The 21,423-nt window shown below is 40.1% G+C and overlaps 1 long non-coding RNA gene across 1 annotated transcript; it reads left to right on the top strand.

Moving 5' to 3' along the window:
• Nucleotides 1-14,692: 14,692 nt before the first annotated feature.
• Nucleotides 14,693-21,012, top strand: LOC138921409 (uncharacterized). Its single transcript, XR_011433969.1, has 5 exons — nt 14,693-14,827; nt 15,146-15,296; nt 18,974-19,104; nt 19,430-19,519; nt 20,784-21,012. It is a non-coding gene; the product is annotated as an uncharacterized lncRNA (long non-coding RNA).
• Nucleotides 21,013-21,423: the final 411 nt, after the last annotated feature.

The following is a 21,423-nucleotide window of genomic DNA, read 5'->3' as shown; positions in this document are numbered from 1 at the left end:
ACATCTGTAATCATACAGCCTTTTTTTTTCTTTCATGCTTGATGCGGGCTTTCAACATTCTTAATTTCATGAAGTTAAAAGTGAAGAAACTATTCAATAAAGGCACAATTTGAAACAGAGCCAAATAAATGCTGAGTAGAAATGAGCCTCAGTGGCTTCTGACAGGTCAGAGTTGGATTTACTACTGTAATTTATGGGGCAAGGCCAAAGTACTTTCTTCCTCCAACAATTGCTACCAATAGTAGAGATTATTTACAAAACCATGATAGGCATCTTGCAAAGATTTTCTTCCTGTTACTTTTGAAGGCCTCCTGTATGACCATAAAATATAATTAAACTCAATGCAATCACACATATTTATCTGTCCTGGGTAAGTTTTTATTTCAAAGGATCCACAGTAAGATTTCTGGTGTGACGTCAAGTGTTATAGGTTGTGGGGAAGAAATTCTATTGTGTAAATGTGATACAAATTGCTAATAAGAGCTTCATCAGTGCAATAGTGTATATTTTAAAAAGTAAAATATTTATACGGCTTGGCCTATTTTTTAATTCTAAAAGAGGTTATTTTGTAATGTCAAAAGAAACTCTAATCTGAAATAATTCAGGATCTAGAAGCAGTGGAACTTGTGTCATAGAAGTGTAAACACTGTGATTAACCTCTTTGCTTCAGCCTCCTTCAAGAAAAAAGCAAATGGGTGTAATTAAATGACGGATAAGTTTTATTTACATGTGTCCTGACCCAATGAAATCATATCAAATATCTCACCTTGGAAATTTTCTTCAAAGTGCTAAAGTGTTCACTTTTGCCTTATCAGAATAAATATCTTACTTGTATCAGTAATAGTTCACAAAAAATTTAATGCAGGCTTATAAAATTTTGTCTGTTTTTAATCAGTGAACATTCATTACAGAACAGGCTGTCTAACTTTTTCATGGTTGACTTCTTCTTCAGAAGTCTTAAAGCATTAAAAGTATTTTTATGAACAATGTTAAAACTGCAAATACTTGCATAGTTACAAAACAAGTTTCATTGTTAGGAAATGCTGAAGTCATGGATCTCTGTATGGAAATTCATAGAAATTTTATAAGAGAGCAAAGTTTGAAATGAATTCTTGTTAATAAAGAAGTTTTATGCTGTTTAGGCCACCATTACCTTCACAGGATTAAAAGAGATCATTAATGATAAAAAATATTTTTAGGGGCCGGCCTGGTGGCATAGTGGTTAAGTTCTCACACTCTGCTTCAGTGGCCCAGGGTTCGTGGGTCTGAATCCCAGGCATGGAGTTACACACCGCTCATCAAGCCTTGCTGTGGCAGCATCCCACATAAAAAATAGAGGAAGATTGGCACAGATGTTAGCTCAGGGCCAATCTTCCTCACCAAAAAAAAAAAAAAAAAAGCACTCCACAAAAGTATTAATTCTCTCCTTAGGCCTGGGAGGAAGCTGACTAATCATCTCCTAACCCAATAATTTTCCAAATATAATGATTTCACTGCAACATTTCTGACAGCTATCTAAAAAGTCAAAGGCATTCTATTTCAATCTTCTTGTTTTAGAAATGGAAAAAAAATTGGTCCTATTGAAGTGATTAGACCAAGATTACATAGCTAAGAGCTGATAGAGGACCAGAATCTAGGTTTTTCCTATACCAAATCTGCAGTGTTATTTTCAAATCATGCGATGCTGTTTCTTTTGTCAGTCTCTTTAAAAAGCATTAAAACAACAGAAAGGATCCTATTAGAGCTAATGCCACCAAATGGAAACGATGATCTCTGTTTCATTTTTATTGTAAAATGTATATATTGCCCTTTTCAGCATTTGACAAGGAATATCTTTGTTCTGATGCTGCCAGCCACCCATGTTTACGTACACACACACACGCACACACACATACACACAGACTCCAACACGGGCTCATGTGAATTCTTTCTGGAACTGTTGCAATACACTTCTTGTTGGCACTCTGCATTTAAACTCATCATGCCACCCTTCCTGCCTCTTGCTTTCAGTTCCCCATCAATCCTTCCCTCCACACTGCTTCCGATTTATTTCTTCTGGAATGTTTCTTCTGGCCATGTTTCTCTTCCGATCAAAATTCTTTAAGAGTCTCATACATGACATATAAAATCTTTTCTGATAAGGCCATTACCCTGCTGTTGAGCCAAACTTTGTTATACTCTCTCCTTGACTATTTTTAAGGAGATTTTTATTTTTTGGAATAATTTTAGATTTATAAAAAGTTGCAGTGATGACACTACAATTTCTCCCAGACTCCTCGCCCTGTTTCCTTATGGTATAGTTAACAAAACTAGGAAACCAATGTTGGTACATGACTATTAACTAAACTCCAGATTTTATCCAGATTATGCTTGTTTCTACCTAACGTCATTTTTCTGTTCCAGGATTCAGACCAAGATATTAAATTCTATTGTGTCATCATGTCTCCTTAGTCTCTTCTGGCCTGTGACAGTTTCTCAGTCTTTACTTATTTGTCTTGACCTAGGCCAATTTGAGTACTAGTCAAGCGTGTTGTAGAACTCCCCTTAATTTGGGTTTATTTGGTGTTTCCCTCCTGATTAGACTGGAGGTGTAGGTTTGGGGGAAGTGTCTCTCTCATCACATCATATCTGGGGTACATGATATCAACATGACTTAGTTAACCTTGGTGACTTGGTCAAGGTAGCATTACCAGCTTTCTCCACCATAAAGTTACTGTTTTACCCTTTCCATACTCTATCTTTGGAAGGGAACCTGCCCACTCTGAAAGGGGCTAAGGAGGGAGTTTACTAAACTCAACCTCTTGGAGGGGGAAGTATCTACAAATATTTGGAATTCTTCATTTATATTAGTGTGGATTCGTGGCTATTTGTTTTATACGTTGGGTTATAATCTAACACGATGTCATTTATTTTGTTGCTCAAAAGATTCCATCTTTGGCCATTTGGAGCTCTTTTTGGTTGGCTAGGTTGTCCCTTTGACATCCCTTCATCCTTTGAATTTTCTGGCGTGTCAAGATGCTCCAGGCTCATCTTGTGTATTTCGCACCCTAGCCCTAGCCCTAGAATCATCCTTTTCTTTAAGTATTGGTTCATTTTATTGAGGAATGAAATTTAGTCCTTGAACTGTTTACTCCAAATTTTTAGCATTCCACCTCACAATTTGTACGTACTATTTGATTGTGCTACACTTAACTTTATAAGTATTTCCACATAGCAATTAACATTTTTCATAGTACTTTGAAGTCTGACAGGATATTCTGTTGGAATTTCCTCCTGTGCAGAACATTTCTGCTGAAAACTATAAGTACCAGCATGCCCCATATTCCAGATTCAAAGAATTTGCCAAGATTTATTAGCACTCAGGATCAAGCATTTTCCCACAAATGTTTCCGAAAGTTGCCACACCAGCCTCATAACCCACTATGAAACTTCCCAGCCAACAAAAGAAGAACCCTGAGATGAGGGACGGAAGTAATTAGAATTATTAGAGCATATAAAAAAATTTCTTTTCCTCTTGGCTATTTCCTTTTTCCTCCCTGAAGCCAAGTTAAGGGAAGTCCATGAGTATCCCTCATGATATTCAGGCATACGTATAAGAACAGAATGTGGTTGACTTCTCTTCTGGTACTTTCCTACCACCTTCCCCCTTCTTCTTATCTAAAATTTTCTATCCTGGTTTAAATTCAGCTTTTGTGGTAATGTGCTCATCCCCTGAATATGAATCATGATGGGTTTAGGCTGGCTGGTCATTTCCTTCCCCTTTGCCAGTGACTGGTCTGGGTGTGGTCATGTGACTTGGTCATGTGACCTATTCACGTCACTGTAAGTCCTCAGTGGGACTCAGGGGGCTTCCCTGATAAAAAAGAACACCACACAAGAGGAAGACCCTTTGGTCCCCTCCTCTTGCTTACTGTTTCAAATGGATGCTGCTGTATGAGAACACAGTTCCCTGTCCTGAGTCTTGAGCCCATGAGGTGATAAAGACAAAAGCGAAATCTATAAGAAAAAAATGATAAAAGACATCTAGTTGCTTGATGGTACTTTTGAGTCCACTGGCCTCTGGACATCCTGTTAGGGAAATGATGAATGTTAGAATCATCGTCACTGGGGTTTTCTGATTGTTACAGCTCAAAAGAGACAGATTGAGAGCTTTTCTTTGGGATGAGTGTTTGCTGACTTGTAGATCTGCACACTCACCACGTGCTGCTTCCTGAGCAGGATTAGTTGGAGAGAACGTTTGAGGAGCCCAGGAGTAGGTCCCGTTGTCTTGTTCAGTCCCCTATCCCTCCACAGTGTTTGATGTATGCATCCCGAAGTTGGGGATTGTGGTCCCTTTTCTGAACTACAGACTTCTGAATTAAGAGATCTCCTTTAGCATCCCATGATGCAGGGCCTCAAGGAACTGTAATATTTTGGATCTTAGAAGGGTATGGGGGACACACTTACGCCATCCCAGTACGCTGTGATCCTCAGAGGGTGAACAAGAGGGCCTCATTTGTTCCTAAGACTCCACAAGGGAGAGCCCAGAGGTAGAGATGAGCATGAGCTATAGGGATGCTCAGATGACTGGTCTGTTACGTGATGGGAAACCCAGGCTAGACAAGAGATTAGGAATATAAACTACTAGCAGGGCCAAAGGGAGTCAGTGCCACTTCCCAGAAGAGGAGGTCCTCAGCAGTGGAGACATAGAGTGAGGTTGAACAGCCCCTTGCCCAAATTCAAACACACACCAGCTACCTGGAGATGATTCCTGCAGCAGAGGCCATCAGCACCAGATGGAACCAGCCAGACTACCGAAGTCAATTACAGAAGGGGTCTCTGCCACCCAGCCGTCTGGCACATACCCCAGGCTTCACGCCAAAGCTCTGGGAGCACAGCTTCAGGCTGAGATCACGGAAGAGGAGAGCTGGCCTCTAAACTGATTACTACACAGGAGTTTTAAAAATGACAGGACTGTGTGGCGATACATCAATAACGTGATTACACTTGCATATCTATTTCCCCACCAGACTGTTGGTTCCTTGGAGTTAGGAACCATATTCTTTGTCTTATACCCACAGGCTCTTTCAAGACTTCTCAACCCAGAGGCGGGGAGGAGGGGGTGCGTGTTGTTCTTCCTGCCCCAGCATGTTTGGAAGTGAATCGAGGGGTTTGGGGTTTTTTTTAATTTTCTTTTTTGTTGTCATGATGACTGGAGAATGCTCAAGGCATTTAGTTGGTGAGAACCAATAATTCTAAATGGCCTACAAGATAGTGTTCCACAGTGGAGAAAGGAATGAATGAATGAATGAATGAATGAATGTATCTATCCATTATTTATATAATAAACGCAATCCAAATTTTTCTAATACTGGAAAATATGGCTTCTGGAACAAATGAAAAGGGGTTTTAAAGTCTTTAAAACTCAAACATTAATATAAAAATAAAGCCATACTTTGTATAGAACAAAGAAGTAATTGGCTTTTCCACCAAGTCACATTTTATTGTGAATTTTGTTAATTTGTGTACTAGAAGACAGAGCATATTTTTAATCAACTAAAATTATGAATTTTTTTCCTTATGTCTCCCCAAGAATATCCTCATAGTATAGCTCACACATACACTGTCCTAAAAATAGAATTCCTAGTCAGTGTGCCCCATTGTTTCCCATCTAACCTCTTTCTCAACGTCACTTTTTCCCCCTCTTCAGCGCTATCTTCAATCCAGAATCTAACACTACTGTATGATTGCTATTAGGAGAGTATGGATCCAAATAGAAGAACTGCTCTGTGTTTTATTTTCGTTACACAACGTTTTCAGCTTATTCCATCTGCATGATTGCCGGAGCCTCTGAGAATGCTAATTTCTCATCCTATTCTTCTTAGTGAAATGCACTTAAGGAAGGATGCGGCTGCCCAACCCGAAAACGACAGGGAAGAGAGGAAGTCAGGAAGTCAAGAGTGCTGACATTTCTTTAACAAAGTCACAGCTATCTTCTGTGAAGTGTCAATGCCTCAGTCTTTTTTTTTTCTACCAAAATCGCGCACGTATGTGACTCCAGCTTTCTTTACAAGGGGAGCCATGACCCCCATAGGGCCTCCATCTGTCTGCCTGGAGCAGGTGGTCTCATTGCGAAAGCAGCTTACTATGGTAATAGCTCGTTAGAAGATGTACTGACAATGATTTCAGGTCTTCACATTCAATTATTTTCTTCAAGCTTGTTTATCCATACGTTAAGGAAATCTGTGCTATAAAAAAAGAAAAGTAAATTTCCTTTGCTTTAAGATACTCTAACACATAACTGTAAACCGTTGATATCCAGGAATATCAGAAGGCATGACTTCTGAGACAGCATTAGAATAGGAAATAAGTCTATTTAAAATATTTCTGTAATACAAAATATTCAGCAGACTTTCTACCTGATCAGTAGCCACTCCCTCCCACCCCAAATAAATAGGGAAGTATTCGGAAATTCTTCAAAGTACTTCAAGGTAAAGATTTCTTCTTTCCGTTTTTTTCCCCAGATTCTGAAAGTCCATATTCTTAGTCAAATCTGATTCAAAACACGGCTAGAAATAGCACAAGTACTGGCATATTGGGACATTTTAATTCCTAAAATGGAAATTCAGCAAAAACTGTTCTCTTGGCACTTCCCAAGAAATGTCACAGGTTTCAGAACAGCTCAAGTACCAAAAAGAGTAGGGGACCCACCCTCACCAAAACAACAGCAAAAAGCAGCTGTTGAAATGTTTTGGCGTGTGAGGTTCAGCTTCTTTTTTTCTTTCTTTTTTTTAAGGTACAGCAGGAAAGCTGTCTAAATTCCTGAGACTACAGATGGGTAAAAACAGATTTGGAGAAAGGTGGAAACTTTCTTATTCCCTGGTTAAAAAACCAGCACAAGAAGAATATTTTACATCATCCAAAAATCTTTAATTCCCTGCCGGCGCCTCCCGGATGCCCATCACCAGTGAGTTTGCCTCGCTGCTCAGAATAGGCGGTGTGTCACTGGGGCTCCCCAAACACGCTTCCTCCTGCTCCCCAGAACATCAGGCTCAAGTAAGGACAGTGGGTTAGTTCACAGCTCAGAAAACCTTTTGTCCCAGCCTCCTGACAACTGGATGGCCTCCATGCCTCTAGCCATTATATATCTGGAATATTCTGAGAACCCCAGTTTTTAAGGCTGTATCCTCTTGTTCAAAACAACATTTGTACATGGCAGATCACCAGTGCTGATTTATTTTTATATTAGAATTCCATTCATAGTATTTATACTCGGTTCCTTGCTTGCTGTGAATGCTTGAGAGACCTTTATGTATCACTTTTTTCTGGAAGGTTACCTTCGTAGTATTATTCTGTCTTATTTTGAATTGGATTTGAGTCCGACCTCTGTGTGCGCGAACGTCTGTTTGTGTGTGTGTCTGTGTATGTCTTTGTGTCTCTATCTATGTGTGTCTGTGTGTCTCTGCATCTGTGTGTGTGTCTGTGTGTGTATCGGAGTGTATGTTTATGTGCCTGTGTGTGTCTTTGTGTGTCTGTGCGTGTGTGTCTCAGTGTGCGTCTGTGTCTATGTGGGGGGGCAGAGAGTGGGGGACATCGGTCTGAGGATGAGATATGAGAATGCAACATACATGGAGACATTATGGAAGTTTTCTATGTAATTCTCTGGTGGACTGAAATTTCACAGAGCTCCCTAAACAGATATTCTTCTCTAGTCAAACACATTAGAAAATGCTCAGCAAGGCACTATTTTCTCAGTCTAGAGAAGGGGTAACATTTCTCAGTGGGGTAAATCATAATGGATCAGATGACGATATAGCACAGTGGTTTTCTTAAGAGAAAATGCTCCGGGAAATTAACACTTTTCGACAATATAAAGAATATGACCCTCCCTCCCTTGCCGTAGAAGGGCACGGGAACTCTGCATATACATGAGCTGCTCTGAATCTCAAATAAGGATTTCTCTGCTGTGGTAATCCCTCCGCCACCATGAGCTCCAAGAGCGCAGGGCTAATTGTACGGTGTCAGATGGTAGGTGTGTCCGCGGTAAAATTTTAAGAGGCACATCAGTGCCGCTTTCTACAGCATAATAGGCACTGATGAGCCAGCCGTGTGGCGTGGCAGCAGTGTGCTTCCCTGTCGACTGTTCGCTGCAAGTGCTGAGGCCACTTGAGCAGCAGAAAAACACAATGGGACCCGGGGAGAAGGTGGCTGCCGCTCCAATATTTTTCGTGGGGAATTGGCTCTTGCTCTGGGAAAGGATGGGGTGGGAGCTTTTGCAAGACTCCTCTGGCAGGCTTTACAGATGTCTCGTTGTATTCTGGGCAGCTCTGATCTGAGTGGAGATCCTTTTGTGTGCTGTACTCACTGAGGCAGGCAATTCTACACCTGGACGGGGTCCTCTGAGACCACGCAGCCCAGCCTTGGTTCCCAGGTAGGACTGTATACGTAAACTACTCAAAGTCTTTGACAAACGTGAAAAGCAGGGCTGGGTAATTTTGTTGTGACTGCTTCTGTCCCTAGACAACATTTCCTGACTTTCCAAGATTATAGTGCCCTTGTCCAGCATGGAAGCAGTGCAGGACCTAGACAGTTGTGACTTTTTCCTCCCGTGTGTGTCACCCAGCTATGCCCACTGCTTCCTTTGTAAACTTTCTTTTTTTTCTGATTCACTCCATGCTTTCCATTTCCAGAGTTTTGCCTGAAAATCAGGACTCCTGCGCTCATGCTAGGATTCCAGGCCCAGGAAATAACTAAACTGAAAGAAAGAGTGACAACTGCCAGAGCAGCGTTCCTTACACAGCAGGTGTCAGCTCTGCCTCCTCTGCATTTCAGGCTGCTCCTCTATTGCCCACTCCTCTCTGTGTCCGCCGCCCTGTGACCCCCTAATTCCCCATCAGAACTTCTCACACTGAGAGGCCGGGCTGTTTTTCTCTCCTCCACATATGCTTTGCTTTCCTTCCGTTGTGTGTCTTCGCTCCTGCTTCTCCACTCCATACTTGGAATACCTGCTTCTCTATTTCCTTGGTGAAAACTACAACATACACTAACTACTCAAAATGGATCTCCCTTAAAATTCTCTTTCCTGACAAGTCATTTTGATTGGGTTACAGGCTGCATCCATTGTGGACTCTCAATGCCTCAGTGGTCAAGAACAAAAGGGCTGGCCCCCATTAAGCTTGGTTAAAACCTGGGTCTCTTATTCAGTCTATGTCTTAGCTTTCTCATCCTTAAAATAGAGACGACTTCACAGAATTCTTGACAAGATTTAATGGAATAACTTACATGAGATGATTGACACATGGTGGGTAATCAAGAAATGGTACTAATTACTATATGGTTTTTATGGTTGAACTAGTTTTCTTAGTCAACTTTTTACAGCACTTCTGTACATGGGTTACACTTTATGATCCTTCATTAACAGAGTATTTGAATATGGAGATTCATTTAAGACTTAAGTGGCCCAAAGACAGGGATCATAAACCTTCATCCTTTGACTTCTCCCCAAATACCTGACCCCCAAAGCACACAGCATTAGACTGTGCTCAGGGTCGGCATTCACTAAATATTAGAATGACTGTCTGGTATAAGAAATTCGCAAATGGGAAATCATGTTCAATTTTCTTTGTTTATTAAAGAAAGATATCTTATTGTTCACATTATTTTCATGTTGTCTCCTTTTTCTTAGAACCCACAAAAATATGGGAGAGAGCTGATTTGTGTCTGTTTAATAAATTCAAATGTTCCATATGTGATAAGCCAGCCACCTTTTTTTTTTTTTTTGAGGAAGATTAGCCCTGAGCTAACATCTGCTGCTGCCAATCCTCCTCTTTTTTTTTTGCTGAGGAAGACTGGCCCTGAGCTAACATCTGTGCCCATCTTCCTTTACTTGATATGTGGGATGCCTGCTAGATCATGGCTTGACAAGCAGTACACAGGTCTGTATCCGGGATCCAAATGGGCAAACCCCAGGCCACCAAAGTGGAAGGTGCCAACCTAATTGCTGTGCCACCAGCTTGCCCCAAACCGGACTTCTTTCTCCTTTAATCTTTGAAACTTTTTTCTCCACACCTCTAAAATTAGGATTTTAAATTTATGTAAATAGATTTTTTAAAAATCAATCCAAATTATGGGATTATACACTAACCTTTATATATTGTTTTTGTTGCTTTTTATAACTGTTATTTTTAAGTGGCAATATCATAATATTCACTATGATATGAGATTTTCTAAAGTTGCATGTGTTTTTTTCCTAATCTTGAATGTGTGCTCTGAGTCCTCCTTAACCCAAGATTGCTGCTTTACCATTGTGCTTATAGAGACTCCTATTTTATGAATAAAAACAATATGAATAATAATAGCCAATACGAACCAAGCTCTTACTCTGTGCTAAGCCCTTCACGTGTGTTGTGTTACTCTAGACTCTCCAAAATGGGATTAGACATGCAAGAGACTTATTGAGAATGCAGCCATGAAGCATAAAGGAGAGGGAGCCAAAGAAAACAGAGAGAACCTTTAGACAGTGATGCAGGAGACTGGGTAGAAGAGGCTCAAACTGTAGGGCTGTTCTAAGAAAGTTCCAGCTAGGATGAGAGGAGTCCTTAAACCAAAGTTGCCCTTTAAAGCTGTTCCTCGTCTTTCAGGCTTTGGGTCCACATTAGCACCTTTGTTGAACACAGGCGTGGATCCAGGAATTAGCACGTGGGGCCATCCATCAAGTATACTTCCTGCAGTGGGGGATCTGAGTGGTGCATCTCCTTGACCGCCACATACATGAACTCACTTAATCTCACAACAGATGAAAACCAGAGCGGTTATACAACTTACCCAAAGTCGCACAGCTAATGAGTGACACAGCTGGATTTTAACCCAAGTCGTCTGATGTCAGAGCTCATAACAGGTGGATAAAGTAGGCAGGTAGGTGCATAACTAGCTAGCCAGATAGATAGAATATATATGGAACAAAATAGATGCAGTAGGTATGATATACAATGTGATAAAATTCCAGACTTAACTGATTCTATTCCTTTAATAAATGCCATAAATCATTCTTAATCTCCCATATTAGTCATAGGAAGTCATGATCATTACTTTTGCAGAGTGCCTTGTACACTTCAATATAGATCACTTTAGACTAAATGTTAAGATATTTGTGAAGAAAATAAAACTTTAATCTCTTTTTTTGCTTTTGTCTTTAAAATCAGCCACTTGCCTGGATGGCAAGTAGTAATATTTCATTCTTCAAGTAAATGAGTAACATAGAAATCTCCTGAAATGATGCTACATTTTTATCCACAAATTTCCTTTTGAAAATTCTTCTTTCTATGGCTTAATCCTTCAGGAGTAGCAATAATTGCCTCAGTTTTTTTCCCCCATCTTCATTATTATTTTATATAGTTCTGTTAACCACTTGTATTAGCTAGGATAAGCTAGGGTGAAGTAACAAAGAAACCCAGACATGGACTAGTCAGGTTGGCAGAAATGTTCTCCCCCATGTGGTCATACAGGGATCCAAGCTCCTTACATCTTGTGGCTATGGCAACTACTTTGGGAAAAATTCACAGTGATCTACAACTGGTGCGTTTTTATGGACTAGACCCAGCAGTGGCATATACCATTCTTGCTTACATCCCATTTGAGAGTCCTAATTCATATGGCCACATCCAAATGCATGGAAGACTTGGAGATATAGACTAGCTTTAGGCCCAAAGGAGGGGTCAACATTTTTTGGCTAGCTACCTAGTAGTCTCTGCCTAGTTATATATAATGTTCTTGTAATCTCTTCCATACAAGTTCTCTCAATTAGGATCCACTTCCATCTTAATCATCTCAGTTTTAGACAGATTCCAAAGACCTTTCTGCACCTCATTTAAACATCCGGGTTGAAAAACTGAGACTCTGACTCAAGCAACCACTGCCGCCCTACTCATCATGGCCAACTTGCAACTATTTGAGCAAGTTACTCTAGAAAATCTAGTTTATTCAGAAATAGTGCTCATTCAAAAATGCTCAAAATAGGCTGTTAGGAGCAAAAGCTTAGCGCTCCCTTTTTATGACCATTTTTATTCTCGAGGCTATTTTGTAAGGTGCCAATATGACTGTGGCCCCTTCAGGATAAAGACTATCTCCTTGTTTTCACCAGAACACCTTGAATGTTGTAGTTGCTGTATGTGAGTCAGTAGCATGAACACTGGATTAGAAATTATGAAAGAGTGGAGCTAATTGGAGACCTGCCACTTACCTGTCATGGAAACATAAAAAAGTGATTTATCTCTCTTAGCTTATGTTCCCTCATCTGTAAATGAGAATCTTGCCCCTCTGATTTCACAGAGTTATGGTGGGTAAGGTACGCGAATGTGTTTTGAAAATAACTACTCAGGTGCCAAGGAGTGACAATCCTTGTTATACTCACATCAGAAGATCACAGATCAGCCATTGTTGGTCTCCTAATTTGTTTAGGTTCTCTACAGGGCACTATAGAGAGATAAACATGCATTAGAAGCCATAAGTTAAGTGTTCAAGATAAAAGAAACAGGCACAAAAGATAAAAGATGAAAGATAGAGGCTCAAAGAAAATATGAAAGCAATGGCAAACTAAAACAGCTTGGCAGAGCTGAGAGGGTGCTAGAGATAATCTTTTGATCAGTGTGGTGTGGAACGAATTAGGAGAGCCTTGCTGATCACCTCCGCTGCAGTTTGTGGTCCATGCCTTGAAGTAACCAACACTGCTGGAGCTGCCCATCCCACATCAGATTTTTCTGTGTATATCCCTTGGGTTTCACAAACTCAGTAAGAGTTTCCTTAAAGGACCCAGGCCCTGGACCCTCAGTGGGAAACACAAAGACAGGTGTGAGGTCAACTTATTTTGTATACAAAAACTGCATTTCTGCTGCAACTGAGAGTCCATATATTTATAGTAAATCTTTCAAAATATCCATGGAGCTGCAGAGGTCATATGGCATTGTGATGTGTACAGGACAAATTGTTTTGCCTCTGAGTTAAGAGACAGTTCACATGGTCACCAGAATATGCAGCAGTTTGCCTCATGAGCAAATACAAAAGTGAGATCAGAGAAGTAGCCAGGATGACACAAACAATCATACAGGTTTAAAGGTTGACCAACTAAATAGTGTAATAATTGGATGATTTTATAGATGCCAGGACACTGTAATACTGCTGGAGTGATTGTGCTGTAGTCATTGATGACTTGTGTCTTTTCTGAGTCTTTTAATTCTTTCAAATGTGCTACTAAAAGTTCTAGTATTTCAAAGTGTGCTGCCAACACTGAAAGGCTGAAAATAACCACAGATATTGGAAGAAAAGGATATTGGCTAACATGTAATAATAATACTTTATTGTTTAGGGCTATCCTGGCTGCTGGGCCAGACAAACTGAAAAATAGCAGATCCTTAACACAATGGAAGTTAGTTCCAACTTATGTAAAGTCCATTGGTTACCAAGATGGGATGGGAATTCTGTTCCATGCAGTTATTCAGGTACCCAGGCTGTTAAAGGCTCTACCATTTTTCAATACAGAGGTTCCAAAGTTACCCTGGGCATCAACATCTAACTAGCTGTCCTAGAGAGCGGTATGCATGGGATATTTTTATGAGTTAGATCCAAAAGTACGTCTGTCACTTTTGTCCATTTCATCGGTCATAACTCAGTCACATGGCCACATCAAACTTCAAAGGATGCTTTTGAAATATATTTCTGCGCCCAAAATGAAAGTAAACAATTTTAAAGACCAACTACTTAGGCCTTGTTTGACATAGGAGCTAACGTTTGTATAGTTCTTGTACCATTACAGGTCTCTTTCATCTGCTTTGACTCATTGAATTATTTTAGTCATCATCCTTATTTTTGGAAACAGAAACAGAAGTTCAGTGGCTATGTGACTCGCCCATGTTCACATACCTGGTAATTTGGGCATCTAGTACTCAAATTCAAGTCTTCTAACTTGAAAGCCTATTTTCTTTTTCTCTACTGTTCCAGGCCTTTCCTCTTGCCACATGCTTTACTGAGAAAGAAAGAAAAACACAGAAATTAATGGATACTGCCTTAAAATTGCCTACAAGAAAGCACATAAATAAAACTACTTAGGAATAATTTCAGAGCAGTGTATCAACCAATACAACCTAATATATTAAAAGGCCCAAAACAATGAGGTTTGGTAGGATAGTTCATCTAAGGTTACCACTCATACAGTATTTGCCTAGTCTGAAACTGAGATTTCTGTCTAGGTTTTCAATAAGGTTTCATGGAAATAGAGAGTGTTCTCAACATAGCTCTGCAAGCTATTTCCTGTCCTACTCCTGAAAACTGGTCCCATCAAAAACTGTTTCCATTCCTGGGATCTGATATATCCTCAAGCAGTGCTTCATGGAACATGCTAAAAGGAGAACAGTTCCAAAAGGAAAAAACAAAAAACAAAACTTTATGAGAAAAAAATAGGTTTAATAGCTTTAGATTCAGCCAACATATATTGAGTACCTAATAGAAACTAGACACTGCAGATGATTTCACACATATTATTTTGTTTGTCCAAATGAAATTATGTAGAAGCAAAATAGGATTTGTATTGTCTGGAGATATAAATTATTTATGTTCTCCTTGGATCTCTTTAGTATGGGTAAATGATATTTGGGTTTAGTATTTTTTGCTGGGTTATTGCAAACTTTCCAAAAGTTGGCTTTATTTTTTAATAAAACCATAGATCATGGAGCAGGAGGAGACATCAGAAGCACATCTGCTCTACCCCTCTGCCTTCAGGAAACACGTTTTGCTTCCCTTCTCATTGGCGGCGTAACCATGAGCAAGTCACAATTCTGAGCCTCAGGATTTTCATATGGTAAATGACAGTACTAATAAAACTTCCCTGTCTCTGGTGCTGATTAGCTATAAGCATCAAATGTTTGTTGAGTTTTCTGCAAAATCTTGAAAGCACTATGTAAATATCAGGTGGTCTCTGATCGCCTTTGGACAGATGAGACAACTGAGGCTCAGAGTGACAAGAGGAATTACCAGTTGTCACAGGGTCAGGTGGAAGGCTGTGGACACCTAGATTCACTGCTTACAGGACCGCTTCTTTTTTTTACCTGAATTTTAATTGGTTTATATTCAAAGGACCTGAACAGAATTTTCACAGTTTCTTTTGATCTTTCCCCAGATTAAAGTGGATAAAATATCAATCCAGAATCATTTTGTTCAGTGGATAGAAGAAACAGCAGTAACAACCTCTCCGATTATAGTGAGTGGCTGGCTCCATGAACCACTGTTTGTGCATTTAAATCACAAAAATCTCAATTTAGCTCTATTTGGTAAGTATTTGAACAGGACACACACACACACTATTTAGGAAACTGCAGCTCTGAATCTTTACCCACGGACTGGTAAAATGGCACCAATTCGTGTTGGAGGGGAGCAAGCTCTGGGGACATGTATGATATGATTTTTGTTGTGGGCTAGGATAAACATGAAGTCCTCCGTATATTCTCACTGCAGTTAGTGTCAGAAATCCATGCCTGTGGGTCAACTTTGGGAATTCATTTCATATTCTGGTAGGAATGAGCCAGTAACAATTTGGAACACAGAATTTTGGCTGAACAAATAGACACTCGAGGCAGGCTTTTAAATAAATGGGGGGAAAATAGCGTTGGTAAGTGTGCCCAGAGTCATTGTGGCATTAGGGGCATTTTGATCAATTGAAATAACAAAGTAATTAACACCTGCTGTGTGTTACAGCAGGGAATGAGGTAAATTGCCATTCTCTTGGAAGCTTCTGCCTTTTACAAATGCTGTGTTGAAGGAGAGGTACCAGGAAGATCAATGTGCTTGCATGCAAATCTCTTACAGAAAGAAGGGGCCTGGAGAAGGTGTTTAAAAGTTTAAATATACGTATGTTATCCGTTCTTGCACTCTTCCAAGAAGATTTTGGTCTCCAAGGATGACAATTAATGGTTAGGCCAAATAATAGTTAGCTCTGCTGGCCAACATCTCTTAGATGTAGCATTTTCAACAATTTCAAAAAAATAGAGGGTCCTTGTATGTCAATAAACAGTGTTCCTCAAAAACCTGATGTTGTGGGCTGAGTTGCATTCCACCCCCCAAAAATTTATATGTTATAGTCATAACCCCTAGTATCTCAGAATGTGACTAGATTTGGATATAGGATCATAAGGAGGTAATTAGGTTAAAATGAGGTATTAAGGTGGCACTAATCCAATAGGACTTGTATCCTTATAAGAGGAAATTAGGACACAGTCAGGCACAGACAACAGACCATGTGAGGACGGAGAAGACGGCCATCGACAAGCCAAGGAGAAAGGCCTCAGAAGAAACCAACCCTGCTGACACCTTGATCTCAGATTTCTAGTCTCCAGAACTGTGAGAAAACGTGTTTCTATTATTTAAGATATTTAGTCTGTGCTATTTTGTTACGGCAGCCCTAGCAAACTATTAGAGTTGAATTCTCAAGAAAGACATTATATCTTAAGCCATTATTTGGTTGTATTGATTAAAATTATTGGCTTTATTTGAAAGATGCCTCTGTGTTTGGCTGTAGGTAGGTGCTTCGGATGCATAGATGAAAAGATGGTGCCCTGAATACAGGATGTAGGCAGGTTGGCAGAGTCTGGCTTCTTCCTTCCTAAAGATGGAAAAGAAATAAATTAAATTAATATATTTAAGAGCCCGTTATTCCAAAAATCACTGTTGAAATTGTAGGAAAGGAAGAGCAGTGAAAAAGAATATGGAATTATCGATTTAATTAATAAGGAAAAGATTGGATTTAGCATTGTGATTGAAAGAACACAACCCTTTGAATCAGGAAAGCTGGTTTCACCCAGAGTCGAGTGTTATATGATTGCTGTGTCTCAGATAGATTTTGTCTTCTCTTTCAGCTTCAGTTTCCTCTCATACCCTTCAAATTGTGATAGTCCCCAGCTCCTGACTTTAATTTTCATAAATGTACATTATGTTTTAAATATTGGGTTTAGGTTTGTACACTACTACGGTATTCCTGCTAGTCTACTTGGAAAAGTGTATTTTCTTGCTGCTTATAAAAATACGTATTTGTTATAGACACATAAAAAGGAGAAAAAGGAAAGTCACGTATATTGTCACTTTCCAGGAAAAACTACAGTATTCATTTCAGGTTGTTTTCTATGTTTAAGTGTAGGTTACACATTTCTATTTTATTTTCCCATATTGGTAATGTAGTCATTTTATAATAATGATTTATAACAGATTTTCACTGAATACTATATTACCCATATTTTCCATGTGATAACTAGTCATTAGTGCTGCTCGCCAAATATTTCTAGTTTTCTTAATTTCAGGTATAAAGGAAGATTACTGAGCCCATAGGGTTCGGGTGGGGCCATAAATTTGGTTTGGCCAGTGAAGTTTAAGTGGAGGTAACTTGTGTTACTTCTGGAAAAGAGCATTTAATTTCCAGAGCATAACCCACAAGGCTCTTTTTCTTTCTGCCATGGAACTGGCCAGAATCAACATAGTGCCTGTTCTAATAGCCTGTGTATTCGATTTTTATTGCTACTATAACAACACAAATTTGTTTGTGGCTTTAAACAAGAGAAATTTGTTCCCTTACAGTTCTGGAGGCCAGACATTCAAAATGAGTACTACAGGGCTAAAATCAAGATGTTGGCAAGGCTGACTCCTCCTGGAGACTTTAAGGAAGAATTCATTTTCTTGCCTTTTCCAGCATCTGTAGTTGAATTTCTTGTCTCATGGCCCCTCTCTCCATCTTCAAGACTGTTAACAAAGCACCTTTTCTCTCCAACTCTTCTTCCCTCTGTTTCTGTCACACAGCCTTATTCTCTTCTGCCTGTAAAATCTTCTTTTACTCCCTCTTGTAAGAACATTTGTGACTACATTTAGGGCCCACCTGGGTAATCTAAGAATAATCTCCCCATCTCAAGATCCTTAACTTAATCTCATCTACAAAGACCCTTTTCCAGCCATGTAAGGTAACATTCACAGATCCCAGAGGTTTGGATCTGGATACTGTAAGGGGTCATTATTTAGCCTACAGCAGGTTGTATCCCACCGTTAGGAAAAGAAGAGCAGACCTCCCAGTTGACCACGGACATGTGATGTGAGCAATATACAAGCCAATATTTCTATAAGCCACTAAGATTTGAGAGTTTGTTGCTGTTAGCACAGCATAACTTAGAACATACTGACTGATAATGCTATAGTTTAATATTCTTCAACAATATTACTTTCCATGGCTGAATCTTTTTAGAAACCTGCCATTTACCTATATCATAGCTAATTTAATAAATACATGTTGGAATTTAAGCTATGTCTAATTCTTCAAGGAAGATCCTAATAGATAAGCCATTGTGCCTGTCTCTGATTACCCTCTTAGGGGAAAGTTTTAGATTATGAACTACTGGATCAAAGGGTATATTTACTCCTAGGAATGCTTCACCTACGGTTAAACGGTTTCCAGAAATGTTATGACTATCAACATCTTACTGATAGCATTTCAGCAGAACCATGTTTTTCACTCTCGCTCAGGAAAGTCTTTTGAAAAAGACAAGACAAATAGCCCATAAGAGTTTTAACTAGTTCAATAAGATAAACTTGGGAAATTGAACTGATCAATCCTATGTGAAGTTTCCCAATTCTCCTGCTGGTTAAGACTAAATAGATGGGGTGGAGAATGTATTTTATGGTTCTGTTTCTAAAAACACCTATCCTGATACATTTCCTATATACAGAAATGTGAAGAGTATTAGGATGAAGTTGGAGAAGAGAGGGTGAATATCAAAAATAAAAAAGAATTAGTGAATATATAACCTTGTTCAGCTAGAGTCTGATTGAATGGGAAAGCAGAGGAAACTAACACATACTGATCACTTTTTATGGGGAAGGTTCTGGGTTACCAATTGTTGCCTGTATATTCAGTGGCTTCTCTTCTTTCCCCACCTCTTTGTAACTCTTGAATGCCATCCACTTTTGTTTGTAGGACTGGTTCTCCATTGGGAGGGATAGAACTCTGTTAGGCCAATGGAGTGGTGACTTTCCCACCACCCCATCAATCATCAAGGTGGAACTGACAAAGGACAGCGACTCAGCTTCCATCGCAGCAGGAACTAGGTATGTCATCTGCCCAAGCACCTGATCTCCACTTGCCAGGACTGAGAAAATCCAAGAGCCCTAGGAAGGCAGATGTCGAAAGAACATGCTGCCAGGTAGCGATGGCAATAATTTTTCCATCAATTGACTATTTCTGCTTCCGTCCGCTTCCCCCATCCCTGTCACACTTTCCAGTACTATTTAGAACAGTCATTTCAGCTTTAGTCTGTTTGATCACTTGCCCCCTTTGTCAGACCTGGTGAGCCATTTGGCGGGGATGGCAGTGGCCATCTGTGCTGTTAGAATGAGACTCTTTTTCATCACTTACCTGTCTCTCCTGTTCCAGAGATTCTTGGCTTAGGGGAGCCAGGTGCCTCACTTTTCTGGGCTTGTTGCCACCAACTGAGTGGGTTTCAAATCTTGAGCTGCCTTTCAGGTAGGAGAATCTACAGGGGATTATGTTTTCTTGGCAATTTCCTGCCCATTCCCAATACTGAAATTCACTTGGCTGTCCCCATTGGCTTACTCTGTTGAACCCTCCAATTTAAAAGATTAACTCTTATCCTAAAAGTCTGATCAGCCCAGGCAAATGAGATTCTGCGCAATCTGAACAATAGGGAGTAATGAATCAGCTACTCTTCATTTCTTGGGAAAAAATACAAATCCATGCTGAGGAGTGGAATTAAGATTACTGCACAGGGATTTCCAGGTTTATAAACACTATTAAAAGATACATAGGCCTGTAGGAATGGCCTCAATTGAGTATGCATGAGCCACATGGTTTTAAGTTTTCTTGGGTCACATCTACTTTCATTTTAAGTAAAAAGCAAGCTTGGAAAACCAAAGTTCTTCACTTTTGCACCAAATATAGAGGAGCCTGTTTTACAAAAATTTACCACCTGGGGAAAATGATCTTCATGTAAACCAGAAACTACATGAGTTCAGCAGTTTTTTGCCCTGGTTTAATTTTCTCTTTGAAAATATTGGCAAAGATCAGTACAATTAGTGGTTAAATTGGAATATTTTAAAATCTAAAAGCAATTTGGTGGAATGGGGGCATGACACAAAAGCCACCTTTGTAGGGCAAAGCCCAATAATGCAGGCTGGAAAACTCTCTCATGGGTGATCTTAACAAATTACTCATACTGTTGTCGGCCCTTTTCTTTGTTTATACTTAAACCTGGGAAAAATAATGTTTCTCTCCTCCCTAGGTCATAGCAATATTATAAGCATAAAAGTAATTAATAGTTATGAAGCCCTTAGAAGTATTGCCATATCATAAAAATGAAAAGAAAATATATTAGACTGTAATAAATCCTCACTCATCTGGACACTTTTTAGAATTTGGTGCAATATAGAGAGACACACTTCTGAAGTTTACGTTTGTGTTATATGGGAAGAAGTAGTTTGCTAGGCAAATCAAAAAGGTAAACAGAATTATTGGAGGAATATATCTAAGAAATACATGTAATTAAAAGCTCTTGAGTAGTTATTAAAAAATAATGGATGAAAAATCTTCAAATTAACTATCTATTGGCACGACCATACATTAAAAAGATAATTCCCTGAAGAAAATTTCAGAGAATTATCATTTAAGATAAATTAACAGGAGAGGAGATCCAAGATGGTGGCATGAGTAGTCTTCTTTGTCTCTCCCCCTTCGAATCTACAACTAATTGGACATTCATCGCTTAACAAAGGATATCCATATAGCATCTCAGGATGCCTGAGAGACCCACGCTGTTATACATCAGAAGGAGGACGGACTTCTCTCTGGGAGGAGGTGGAGATAGGTGAAAACTCTCTGACCTCGACACCCGAACAGCCTAGTACCTGCAAGCAGCTTTCTTCCAGCGGACGCCCCCCAGAACATCACCACACACCAAGGGCAGGAGGGAGCATGCACCAGAGGAGCGATAGTGGAAACAGGTGACCAGAGCCCTACCTAAGCCCCCCGCAATTACACCTAAGCCCAGAGGGAAGCTCCAGAGTTACACACCAGAGGCAGAGGGGAAAACCCCTACCCACCATTAGCGGAGAGGCCCAGCCTAGCATCCACAACGCTGGGAGACTCCCAGAGAGAATCCCCAGTGGGGCAGCAGCCTGTCAGCTGCTGCCGCTGGCCCCACTAACTGCGGCTATCTCCCGGTCGGGGCTCGGGGCTACCAGAGATCTCCTGGGAGAGGACTGGGGCTGGGTGGAGCTCCAGCAGCTGGCTCCACAGCCCAGGGGGGAAACTCCAGAGTTCCGTCCAGGCAGCAGGCAAAGTCTCTACCTGCCATTAGCAGAGAGGCCTTGCCCAGCATCCACAATGCCAGGAGGCTCCCGGAGAGAATCCCA

This window comes from Equus caballus, chromosome 29, assembly GCF_041296265.1.
Source record: "Equus caballus isolate H_3958 breed thoroughbred chromosome 29, TB-T2T, whole genome shotgun sequence".
Classification (NCBI taxonomy): Eukaryota; Metazoa; Chordata; class Mammalia; order Perissodactyla; family Equidae; genus Equus; species Equus caballus.
The sequence above is the reverse complement of the archived record's forward strand: the minus strand, read 5'-3'. Positions and strand labels throughout refer to the sequence as shown.